The sequence below is a fragment of the Dromiciops gliroides genome, chromosome 6 (genome assembly GCF_019393635.1).
Source record: "Dromiciops gliroides isolate mDroGli1 chromosome 6, mDroGli1.pri, whole genome shotgun sequence".
NCBI classification, from domain to species: Eukaryota; Metazoa; Chordata; class Mammalia; order Microbiotheria; family Microbiotheriidae; genus Dromiciops; species Dromiciops gliroides.
The window spans coordinates 215673266-215686833 of record NC_057866.1 but is presented as its reverse complement, the minus strand read 5'-3'; positions in this window follow the sequence as shown (position 1 = coordinate 215686833).

Sequence of the window (13568 nt, the reverse complement as noted above, 5' to 3'; positions counted from 1 at the left end):
CAATGTAGTATTTGATAAATCCCAAAACCCCAAATTTTGTGATAAGAGCTCCCTATTTAACAAAAACTTCTAGGAAAACTGTATAGACCAACATCTCACACAGTATTCCAAAATGAAGTCAAAATGGGTACATTGTTTAGACATCGCAAGCAAATTAGAAGAGCAAGGAAGAGTCTACCTGTCAGATTTATGGAAAAAGGAAAAATTCATGACCAAATAAGAGATAGAGAGTATCACAAAATTTAAAATAGATAATTTTGATTATATTAAATTAAAAATATTTTGCACAAACAAAATCAATGCAACCAAGATTAGAAGGAAAGCAGAATTACAGCAAGTGTCTCTGATAAAGACCTCATTTCACAAATATATAGACAACTGAGCCAAATTTACAAAATACAAGCCATTCCTCAATTGATAAATGGTTAAAGAATATGAACAAGCAGTTTTCGGATGAAGAAATAAAAGCTATTTATATACATAAGTAAATCACCTTTGATTAGATAAATGCAAATGAAAACAACTCTGAGGTACCACCTCACATCTATCAAGTTGGCTAAGGAAAATGATAAATGTTGGAGTTTATGTGAGAAAATTGGCACATTAATGCACTCTTGGTAGAGTTGTGAACTCGTTCAACCATTCTGCAGAGCAATTTGCAACTACATCTGAATGGCAATACTAGGTCTGTATCCCAAAATGATCATTAAAAAGGGAAAAGGTCCTACACTGCAAAAAAAGATTTATAGCAGCTCTTTTTGCGGTGGCAAAATATTGGAAATTGAAGGGAATGCTCATCAACTGGGGAGTGGCTGAACAAGCTGTGCTATATGAATGTAATGAAATACTGTACAATTAGCAATGATTGACAGTCAGATCTCAAAAAAAAAAACCCATAAAGATTTGTACAAATTGGCATAAAGTGAAATGAGTAGAACCAGGAAAACATCATACACAGTATCAGCAACATTGGGTGATGATCAACTATGAATGACTCAGCTCTTCTCAGCAAGACAATGATCCAGGACAAGTACAAATGACTCATGAAGGAAAATGCTATCCACATGTGGATAAAGAACTGATAGGGTCTGAATGCAGATCGAAGCATACTTTTTTCCACTTTATTGTTTTTCATGTTTTCTTTTCCTTTTCATCTGTTTCTTCTTTCCCAATTGTGAATAATATGGAAATGTTTTATATGATAGCACATATATAAGCTATATCAAGTTGCCTACCATTTTAGGAAGAGGGGAGAGGAGGGAGAAAAAAATGGAACTTGAAATCTTGAAAAAATGAATGCTAAATATTGTCTTGGCATGTAATTGGGGGCAATAGTATTAAAATAAAGTGTGTGGGGTGAAGCACTTATGTGATTACATTTTGCTATCCTTGTATGAAGTATGAAAAAAATTTTTCTGATAGTAAGGTAGGATTGGTCACACCACTTCTGACCTTAAAAAATCTAAAGATGGGGCAGCTAGGTGGCACAGTGGATAGAGCACCAACCCTGGAGTCAGGAGTACCTGAGTTCAAATCCGGCCTCAGACACTTAATACTTACTAGCTGTGTGACCCTGAGCAGGTCACTTAACCCCAATTGCCTCACTAAAAAAAAAATTAAAAATTAAAAAAAAAATCTAAAGATCCCTTCCCAAGAGGCCATGCAAGGCAGGGAGCAGTTTTGTGGAGAGTGTCTCCTTCCTATCTACCATATGGCAATAGGAAGGGACAGGGAATTTTCTCTACTTGCCTCAGCATCAGCCAAGGCATCTTATATAGTTAAACTACTTGCCTAGTCAGACTCAGATCAGAAGGTAGACAGAAAACAGATACAAACACTGAGAGGTCAGGAAGCATGACCCCTAGAGGTAGGCAAAAGATCCCACTGTGGAGTGAAGGGAGAAATAAAACAGGCAGTTGAGAGGCAAGCTGCAAAGAGAAGCTCTATACTAAAGAGTCTTAGCCATGTGCATATAAACATTCTTCTAGGTTCAGGAATTACATGTGTAACCTCATGTGGTTACACAATTCAAAAAATAGATAGCATTTTGCAAATGTCTCATAGGTGACTCTTTGTCTTGGTGACTATAAAGGACTATCCAAAACTAAAGAATTCAAAGAAAAGAGAAAATTAAAATTTAATTTCTCCCCTTGGAGAAAGTGTGCTCAAATTGAGCTTCTAATAGTGACAGGGCTTTTAGACTTGACTGGAAGTCACTCTATCACCCTCAACTAAGAAATTCCCTTCACTAGTATGGCAGGCTAGCTTAAAACTTAATTTAAAAACTCCAAAAATATCCCAAAGACTGGGTTGAGGGTTCCAAAAACATTGAACTAAGTGTTGATTATTTAGGGTTTCTAGACAATCATGTTAAACCTTTTTCTTTTGACCTGCAGTTCACTAGCATCTCAGACAAGCTGTCCAGAATCATGATACAATAATGCAAGCAGTCCAAATATGTTTAAAATTAATATTTCAAACATTAATATTAATATTTCCACAGTGTGCTCTAGGCAAATCACTGTACACCAGTGTTCGAGGTATACAACATCCATACTACTATCAGCTTCTATATCATAATAAATACAGTAACACAAAAGATTACAATATTTAGCCATTCAGCCACACAAAAGTTATCTTAAAGAAACTGGTCTGACTTATAATTACACCATAACACTAAATGTCTCATTAGATTCTCAAATAAAAGTAAAAATAATAAAAAAGGAAATCCAACCCAAAAATGTCATTCCCATACTCCCTCTAGTAGAGTTATGTAATACTAAGGCTGGCTTCCAAGGAGAGTCCTTAAATGAGAATCTCTACAGTGGTTTCATGAAAATATACAATATCAAAATATACTGTGAACAAAACTCTCATATGTAAAAACAGTTACTAATAGCAAGCTATCAATGTACCTGTTTCTCCATAGCCCTTTGAATATTTGTCATGTTCTTTTTGTCAACTTTGCCACTCTGATCAATGTAAATTGGAACCTTAGACTTGCCTTTATTGGCATTTCTCTGAGTATTAGTTATTTGGACTTTTTTTTCCTTATATGGCTATAGATTGCTTTGATTTCTTCCTTTGAGAGCTACCTCTCCTTATCCTGTCAATTAAGGAATAGTTCTTAGTCTTAAAAATTTGAATCAGTTACAAATACATCTTTGAAATGAGACCTTTGTCAAAGAAAGTTGCTGGAAAAAAAAACTTCCTTCAGTTATTTACTGTTTTCCTTGTAATCTTAGCTACATTGGTTTTATTTGAGCAAAGTGTTATTAAAGTTTATCTAATACATACACACTTTATATTCATATATTTCTACATATATAGTGTAAGTGTGTATACATACATATTTTTTAAAAGCAAACTAAAGAATTTCACTGTTTCCCATTTGAAAATTTCTCTTATTTTTTCATTGTATATTGAAATATTTATTATTGTTAAGTTTAAAATAAGAAATTAACATAAAACACAAAAGACTTTTTTAATACTTTCTTTTTGTTTTGGTGGGCAATTGGGGTTAAGTTGCTTGCCTAAGGTCATACAGCTGGTAAGTGTCAAGTGTCCAAGGTTATATTTGAACTCAGGTCCTCCTGAATCCAGGTCCCATGCTTTATCCACTGAGCCACCTAGCTGCCCCTGCTTTCTCTTTTTTAAGCTCACCTATGATAAATTTTATTTCCTTAATCCAAACCTGTAATTTCATTAGTGTGGGGTAATCCCTGCTATGGCTACTCTCCCACTAGCCATGAAGATCAGAAACCTCTGCAATTTACAATCTTGGAAAGCTGCCTAATAGTACTGAAAATTTAAGTGACTTTCTTATGGTCATACAGGTGATATGTGTCTGACAAAGTATTGGTACTCAGCCAGGCCATCCTGCCTCCAAGTTTGGTCTACTTTCCAGTACTCAGAATGGGTAACATAATTATTTTGGGAAATTACTGTCAAATTATTTTTCTTCTGTAAGTCTTTTTCAATAAGAGTATCAACAGTCTTAATTAGAAGTATATATTTGTTGGTAATATTTTACATAATTGCACATGCATAACCTCTATCTGCATGCTTACTGCCTCAGGGAAGGGGGAAGGAAGGGAGGGAAGGAAGGATAGAATTTGGAGCTCAAAACTTTAAATAAAAATGTTTATTATTTTTTTTAAAAGTGTATTTTGAGTATTTAAACATGAATTTTTATACTATTATGTCTTAATGTATTGATTTGTTGTGATTTTATAAGATTTATGCAGTGAGATTTTTTTTACTCTTTTTCAAATATTATGGGCAAAAGAGATGTCTCTCAATAGGGTTGCTGTGAGGATCAAATGAGATAGAACTTTATAAAGTTCTTTGCACAGTTTTTTCTAGAACAAAGTAGCCTTAATAAATGCTTACTCCCTCACCTTCAATGACTATTTACAATTATCATATAAAGTACTTATGTGGTAAGACCCAGAAGAGACACTGTGGAATTTGAAGGATATCCACAAAATACCAGGGGAAAGTATTTAACATGTGGCTGGTAATTTATTCTTTTTGGGGGGGAGAGGGATGAAAATTACTAAACAATTAAGTTGTTGCCATGATGCTTTATGGGGGTTCAGTTACAATGTAAAATTTAAATCTTGCAAACCGATGCAATATACATAAAATTAAAGTAAAAGATCACTCCATGTTGAAAAAAAAGAACTATAAATAAGATCCAGTTATCAATCTGCAACTTGTAGTACATCTCATCAGGTCATATTTTCCCTTTCTTAGTGTTTAAAAAAGCTTTTGCTTTTCTCCTGATAGGCTCCAGGTGGCACCATTAGCTCACAGACAAGAAAACTTTCACTCAAAAAAAAAAAGTGTCCAAGGCAAATTTTTTCCTCCAAATGATAATTAGTATATGCCTAATCTTTGTTGGAATATCAAAACATATGTCCCACAAAACAATAAATGTAGATGAGGCTTTCAGACTGGATATCACATAAAAATGCAGAAACATAGCTAAGCATTAAAAAAGATTTAAGTATTAAAATGTTAAAATGGTATCTCCCCTTTTAGATTCTCTTTTAATAGAAGTGGCCTTAAAAGATACTCTTTTGACTTACCTCATAATAGCTCAAAACAAGCAAGTGGCAATATAATTATCACAAATATTCACACAATTATTATATAGGTAATTTAATTTAAATCCTGGGTAAGAAGTAACAATGAATAAGACTAACATGTTGTTATCCCCTTTGCTCTGTACCTTCCATTCCCTTCCTAGTGGTGCTAGTATGAACCAAAAACCATCCATTAAAAGGGTAGGATAGAGAATCAACCCTGAAGTAACTGGGATATGTAGATACACACCACACACACACACACACTCACACACACACACAAAGATCAATGAACAGTCATTTGGAGTTTCTAGTGAACCATTTATTCAGTGATAACACTCAACAAACTTCAAGTACTGATAAAGAAAATCCAATTACATTCTAAGTGTTTTACACTCTACCCTTCCAGTTTTTATAACAATCTCATTACTAATTTTTGACCTAATTAAAAGAGCATACTACTGCTTAACTGTTTAAATACCAAGCTATTACAACATGCAATTTAGAGACAGTTTCAAATGCGTGTGTTTCCTTCTGGGATCAACAAATAATTGTTAGAAAGATGAATTCTCAGGAGCAGCTAGATGGTGCAGTGGATAAAGCACCGGCCCTGGATTCAGGAGAACCTGAGTTCAAATCTAGCCTCAGACAGTTGACACTTACTAGCTGTGTGACCCTGAGCAAGTCAGTTAACCCTCATTGCCCCACACAAAAAAGTTCCCTTTCTGAATGCTCTTTGAGGTTCAAGCCTTATGGGAATCCCTCTGGAAGTTGATAGACTTGTTTGGATTGCAAGAGAAATAGGCTTTATACACACTGAATGAATTATAGTCAGAATATATTTTAATGTAACACACACATCAATAAATTGTACTGAGCATTTTTATTGCAAAATAATGCATTTGATACTATCAAGGATTCAAAGCTAAAGTTTTCTCCATTTAAAGGGACTCACAAAGAACAGTGTTTCAAATCAGAAAGTAGTAATGTAAACAAACAAAACTACAGGATATTCTTACAGGGAGAGCAGATTACTTATACTTTCTGTATTTCCTTTCAGTCTAACACTGTCAGGTTAAAGACAGATCATGCTAAAAGCTGAAAGCAGGTAGCAAAAATAGCATAATGGGCAGAAAGCTAGGTTTAGAATCAAGAGACCTGTGTTCAAGTCCTAATTCTGACATATATTAGTTTTATAACTGTAGGCAACTACTGAACATCTCAGTGAGTTAGGCAACTTTAAGACTATCAGTTACATGGGTGTGATTTTACATTGATAAATAAGTTTCCACCTTGGCTGATCCCTATACTTATGAAATTACAGGTCTGGAGCAAATTTTTCCCTCTCTGAAAAAACACCATTTGTGCCCACATCTATATATAACTAATTTGTTTTCTAGAGATGATGATGCAAAGGAAACTAAACTCAGTATAAAAGAGGATCAACTTAATTTTTTTTTTAATGTATGAGGTATTTTATTTTTTCCGTTACATGTAAAGATAGTTCTCAACTTTTGTTTATACATGCTTTACAATTTCAGATTTTTCTCCCTCCCTCCCCCCTCCCCTAGACAGCAGGTAATCTGATATAGGTTATATCTATATATCTCTATACATATACATATATATATATATATACACACACACATATATATATATATATATACACATAATAACATTAATCCTATTTCTGCATTAATCCTGTTACAAGAGAAAGAATCAGAGCAGTGATGCAAAACCTCAAAATAGAAAAAAAAAACAACAGCACCCAAAACAAAAGAAATAATATGGTTCAATCAGCATCTATACTCCACAGTTCTTTCTTTCTTTTTTTTTCTTGGATTTGGAGATCCTCTTCTATCATGAGTTCCCTGGAACTCTTCTGTACCACTGCATTGGCGAGAAGAATATAGTCCATCACAGTAGGTCAACACTCAATGTTGATGATACTGTGTACAATGTTCTTCTGGTTCTGCTCATCTCACTAATCATCAGCTCACATAAGACCCTCCAGCTTTCTCTGAACTCTTCCTGCTCATCATTTCTTACAGCACAATAGTATTCCATTGTATTCATATACCACAACTTGTCCAGCCATTCCCCAATTGATGGGCACCCTCTCAACTTCCAATTCCTTGCTACCATGTAAAGAGCAGCTATAAATATTTTTGTACATGTGGGTCCCTTTCCCCCTTCCATGATTTCTTTGGGCAAAAGACCTAAAAGTGGGATTGCTGGGTCAAAGGGTATGCACAGCTTTATCGCCCATTTGGGCATAATTCCAAATTGCTCTCCAGAATGGTTGGATCAGCTCACAGCTCCACCAACAATGCATTAGTGTTCCAATTTTCCCACAGCCTCTCCAACATTTATTATCTTCCTTTTTTGTCATTTTAGCCAATCTGATAGGTGTCAGGTGGTACCTCAGAGTTGTTTTAATTTGCATCTCTCTAATCATTAGAGATTTAGAGCATTTTTTCATATGGGAATAGATAGCTTTGGTTTCTTCATCAGAAAACTGCCTGTTCATATCCTTTGACCATTTCTCAATTGGGGAATGACTTGGATTCTTATAAATTTGATTTAGTTCCCTATATATTTTAGATATGAGGCCTTTATCAGAAGCACTGGCCTCAAAAATTGTTTCCCAGCTTTCTGCCTCCCTTCCAATTTTGGATGCATTGCTTCTGTTTGTACAAAAAATTTTTAATTTAATATAATCAAAATCATCCATTTTGCATTTTATAATATACTCTATCTCTTGTTTGGTCAAAAACTGTTTTCCTTTCCAAAGATCTGATAGGTACACTATTCCTTTCTCTCCTAATTTACCTATGGTATCACCTCTTATGTCTAAATCATGTATCCATTTTGACCTTATTTTAGTATAAGGTGTAAGATGTTGGTCTATGCCTAATTTCTGTCATACTATCTTCCAGTTTTCACAGCAGTTTTTGTCAAATACTGAGCTCCTATCCCAGAAGCTGGAGTCTTTGGGTTTATCAAACACTACATTACTAGTGTCATTTACTACTGCATTTCCTGAGCCTAGCCTATTCCATTGATCTACCACTCTATTTTTTAGCCAGTACCAGATATTTTTGATGACTGCCGCTTTATAGTAAAGCTCCAGGTTTGGTACCGCTAACCCACCTTCCTGTGAATTTTTTTTCATTATTTCCCTGGATATTCTTGATTTTTTGTTTTTCCAGATGAATTTTGTTATTATTTTTTCTAGCTGTATAAAATAATTTTTAGGTAGTCTGATTGGTATGGCACTGAATAAGTAAATTAATTTAGGCAGTATTGTCATTTTTACTATATTAGCTCTGCCTATCCATGAGCAATTGATATCTTTCCAATTATTTAGATCTGATTTGATTTGTGTGAAGAGTGTTTGGTAGTTGTGTTCATAGAGTTCCTGGGTTTGTCTTGGCAAGTAGACTCCCAAGTATTTTATATTATCTACCGTTACTTTAAATGGAATTTCTCTTTCTATCTCTTGCTGCTGGACTTTGTTGGTCATGTATAGAAATGCTGATGATTTATGTGGATTTATTTTATATCCTGCTACTTTGCTAAAGTTGTTAATTGTTTCAAGTAATTTTTGACTTGATTCTCGAGGATTCCTTAAGTATACCATCATATCATCTGCAAAGAGTGATAATTTTGTTTCCTCCTTGCCTATTCTAATTCCTTTAATTCCTTTCTCTTCTCTGATTGCTAAAGCTAACATTTCTAGGACAATATTAAATAATAGGGGTTATAATGGACATCCCTGTTTCACCCCTGATCTTATTGGGAAGGCCTCTAATTTATCTCCATTGCATATAATACTTGCTGATGGCTTTAGGTAGATACTGTTTATTATTCTAAGGAAAGCTCCTCCTATTCCTAAACTCTCTAGTGTTTTTATTAGGAATGGGTGCTGTATTTTGTCAGAAGCTTTCTCTGCATCTATTGAGATAATCATATGATTTTGGCTGTTTTCTTATTAATGTGGTTGATTATGTTAATAGTTTTCCTAATGTTGAACCAGCCCTGCATTCCTGGTATAAATCCCACCTGGTCATAGTGTATTATCCTGGTGATCACTTGCTGTAATCTGCTTGCTAATATCTTATTTAAGATCTTAGCATCAATATTCATTAGGGAAATTGGTCTATAATTTTCTTTCTCTGTTTTTGCTTTGCCTGGTTTTGGTATCACCACCATATTTGTGTTATAAAATGAATTTGGTAGAACTCCTTCTTCACCTATTTTTCCAAATAATTTCTATAATATTGGAATTAATTGTTCTTTAAATGTTTGGTAAAATTCACCCGTAAACCCATCTGGCCCTGGGGATTTTTTCTTAGGGAGTTCATTAATAGCTTGTTCAATTTCTTTTTCTAATATGGGTTTATTTAAGGATTTTATTTCCTCTTCAGTTAACCTGGGCAGTTTGTATTTTTGTAAATATTCATCCATTTCATTTAGATTGTCAAATTTATTGGCATACAGTTGGGCAAAATATTTCCTAATTATTGCTTTAATTTCCACTTCATTGGTGGTAACATCACCCTTTTCATTTTTGATAGAGGTAATTTGGTTTTCTTCTTTCTTTTTTTTAATCAAATTAACCAATATTTTATCTATTTTATTGGTTTTTTCATAAAACCAGCTCTTAGTTTTATTGATTAATTCTATAGTTTTTTTGCTTTCAATCTTTTTTTTTTTTGCAGGGCAATGAGGGTTAAGTGACTTGCCCAGGGTCACACAGCTAGTTAAGTATCAAGTGTCTGAGGCTGGATTTGAACTCAGGTCCTTCTGAATCCGAGGCCAGTGCTTTATCCACTGTGCCACCTAGCTGCCCCTGCTTTCAATCTTATTAATTTCTCCTTTAATTTTCAGGATCTCTAACTTAGTGTCTAATTGGGGATTTCTAATTTGTTCTTTTTCTAGCTTTTTAAGTTGCATGCCCAATTCATTAATCTCCTCTTTCTCTTTTTTATTCATGTAAGCATTTAGAGCTATAAATTTTCCCCTAAGCACTGCTTTGGCTGCATCCCATAGATTTTGGTATGTTGTCTCATGATTGTCATTCTCTTGGATAAAGTTATTGATTGTTTCTATGATTTCTTGTTTGGCCCATTCATTCTTTAGAATGAGATTATTTAGTTTCCAATTGATTTTCATTCTACTTTTCCCTGGCTCTTTCTTACATGTAATTTTTATTGCATCATGGTCTGAGAAGGATGCATTTACTATTTCTGCCTTTCTACATTTGACTATGATGTTCTTGTGCCCTAATACATGGTCAATTTTTGAAAATGTGCCATGTACTGCTGAGAAAAAGGTATATTCCTTTCTATCCCCATTCAATTTTCTCCAGACATCTATCATGTCTAACTTTTCTAGTAATCTATTCACCTCTTTCACTTCTTTCTTATTTATTTTTTGGCTAGATTTATCTAATTCTGAGAGGGGGAGATTCAGATCCCCCACTAGTATAGTATTACTATCTAATTCCTCTTGTAACTCATTTAACTTCTCCGCTAAGAACTTGGATGCTATACCACTTGGCACATACATATTTAATATTGATATTACTTCATTATCTATAGTACCTTTAAGTAAGATGTAATTTCCTTCCTTATCTCTTTTAATGAGGTCTATTTTTGCCTGCACTTTGTCTGAGATAAGGATTGCTACCCCTGCTTTTTTTACTTTAGCTGAGGCATAATATATTCTGCTCCAGCCTTTTACCTTTACTCTGTGTGTATCTCGCTGCTTCAAATATGTTTCTTGTAAACTGCATATTGTAGGGTTCTGGCTTTTAATCCACTCTGCAATTCGCTTCCGTTTTATAGCAGAGTTCATCCCATTCACATTCACAGTTATTATTACTGACTGTCTATTCCCCTCCATTCTATTTACCCCCTTTGTACTTTTCCCCCCTTCTTTCACCCTATTCCTCCTCACCGACGTTTTACTTCTTACCCCTGCCTCCCCCGATCTGCCCTCCCTTTTTATCACCCCCCTCTGTTTTCTTTACCCTTTTCTCCCTTGCTTTTGTCCTCCCTTCTATCAGACCCCCCTTTCCCTTCCCCTTTTGTTTCCCTAAAGAATGAGTTGTTTCTTTATCCCAATGAACGTATATGTTATTCCCTCTTTGAGTCAAATCTAATGAGAATAGGGTTGAAACCATGTTCCCCCCTCCTTTCTTTCCCTCTATTGTAATAGGTTTTTTCCACCTCTTCATATGATATAATTCATCCCATTCCACCTCCCCTTTCCTCTCCTCCCCATTGACTCCCTTTTTATCCCCTTAATTCTTTTGTATCATCACATCAAAGACAATTTATATTTATACCCTCTATATAAAGTCCTTCTCTCTGCCCAAATACATTTACAGTTCTTAAGAGTTATGAGTATTATCTTCCTGTGTAGGGATATAAACAGTTTAACCTAATAGGGTAACTTTTTTTTTTCCCCTCTGTTTACCTTTTTAAACTTCTCTTGAGTCTTGTATGTTGAGATCAAATTTTCTATTCAGTTCTGGTCTTTTCACCAGGAAAGATTGAAAGTCCCCAATGTCATTAAATGTCCATCTTTTCCCCTGAAAGAAAATGCACATTTTTGCTGGGTAATAGATTCTTGGCTGCAATCCAAGCTCCTTTGCCTTCCGGAATATCATATTCCAAGCCTTGCGGTCCTTTAATGTTGAAGCTGCCAGGTCCTGAGCAATCCTGACTGTGGCTCCATGATATTTAAATTGCTTCTTTCTGGCTGCTTGGAGTATTTTCTCCTTCACCTGATAATTCTGGAATTTGGCTACAATATTCCTTGGAGTTTTCCTTTTGGGGTCTCTTTCAGGAGGTGATCGGTGGATTCTTTCAATGATGATTTTATCCTCTGATTCTATGATATCAGGGCAGTTCTCCTTAATAATTTCCTGGAATTTGGTGTCTAGTTTTTTTTCTGGTCATGGCTTTCAGGCAGTCCAATGATTCTCAAATTGTCTCTCCTCGATCTGTTTTCCAGATCAGTTGTCTTTCCAATGAGGTATTTCACATTTTCTTCTATTTTTTCATTTTTTTTTATTCTGCTTGACTGATTCTTGGTGTCTCATGGATTCCTTATCTTCCAACTGTCTCAATTTAATTTTTAAGGCATTGTTTTCTTCAGTGAGATTATGCACCTTTTTTTCCATTTGGCCAAGTGAATTTTTTAAGGTATTGTTTTCTTCAGTGAGATTATGTAGCTTTTTTTCCATTTGGCCAAATGAATTTTTTAAGGCTTTGTTTTCCTCAGCTTCCTTTTCCAAGCTGCTGATTCTTTTTTCATAGTTTTTTTGTTTTGCTTTCATTTCTCTCCCCATTTTTTCTTCTACCTCTTGCAATTGATTTTTAAAATCCTTTTTGAGCTCTTCCAGGAAGGCTTTTTGTTCTTGTGACCAATTCACCTTCCCTTGTGAGGCTTCAGATGTAGACAATTTGAGGCTATTGTCCTCATCTGAGTTTGTGTTGGCTTCTTCCCTATTGATACAGAAGCTCTCAATGGAGAGGGCTCTTTTTTGCTTCTTACTCATTATTGCAGCCTATTTATTTATTCTTTAAGTTGAGGTCTGCTCTGGGGGCACCTGGGTCCCTGTTTTGGGCTTCTTGTGCAGGTGTATAGGTGCTGTGTGACCGGGCTTTTACTCTGAGGCCTTTATGGTGTGTGGAGATCCCCTGCCCTGCACTTCCTGTCTGATTGTGCTCGGCCAGCCAGGCGCCAGACCCCGACGTCTGATCCCGCCGTTCGTGGCCCTCTCGGCCGGTGCAGGTATGTTTTTCCACTGTCCTTCTTGGCCACCAGATTTTTGAACCAGGTTCCCGGAGCCTCAGTTGTCCAGCTGTGGCCCGCAGCTCCTGCTGAATTGCCCCGACCCCCTCGGTGCTGGGTTGCTGCCCTGCGCTGGGCCTCCCTTTTCCCCGAGTGAGACCGACCTTTTCCTGAAGTCTTCTAAATTATCTCTGGTTGGAGGACTGTGTCTCTCTGTCTCTTTGCAGGTTCTGTAGTTTCAGAATCCGTCCAGAGGCTTGATTTAATGTTCGTTTTGAGGGAACAGAAGGAGAGCTCAGGCAGCTTGCTGCTTCCTCTCCGCCATCTTGGCTCCGCCTCCTGATCAACTTAATTTTAATAGGCTGAGAGTTGTGACAGCTTTCTGAAAATTCAGTCTCCATTTTGTGAAACTCTAGAAGACTTAATTTTTTTTAAAGACTGTTACTATTACTAAAGCAACCCGCCATGCACATCAGTGCATACAAATCTATAAAGTATTGTAGTAATGAAGTTCTCTTTCCTGTTTTCAGTATAAGAGACAAGGGTTTGGGGGGAAAGAATGGAGTGTGGTAGGGAGAAATACACAGACAGAAAGAGAAAAGAAGGGAGAGAAGATAAGAATGATTAACTTACTTTTATTGACATGGGAAGGATGGTTCTAGCAAGAAT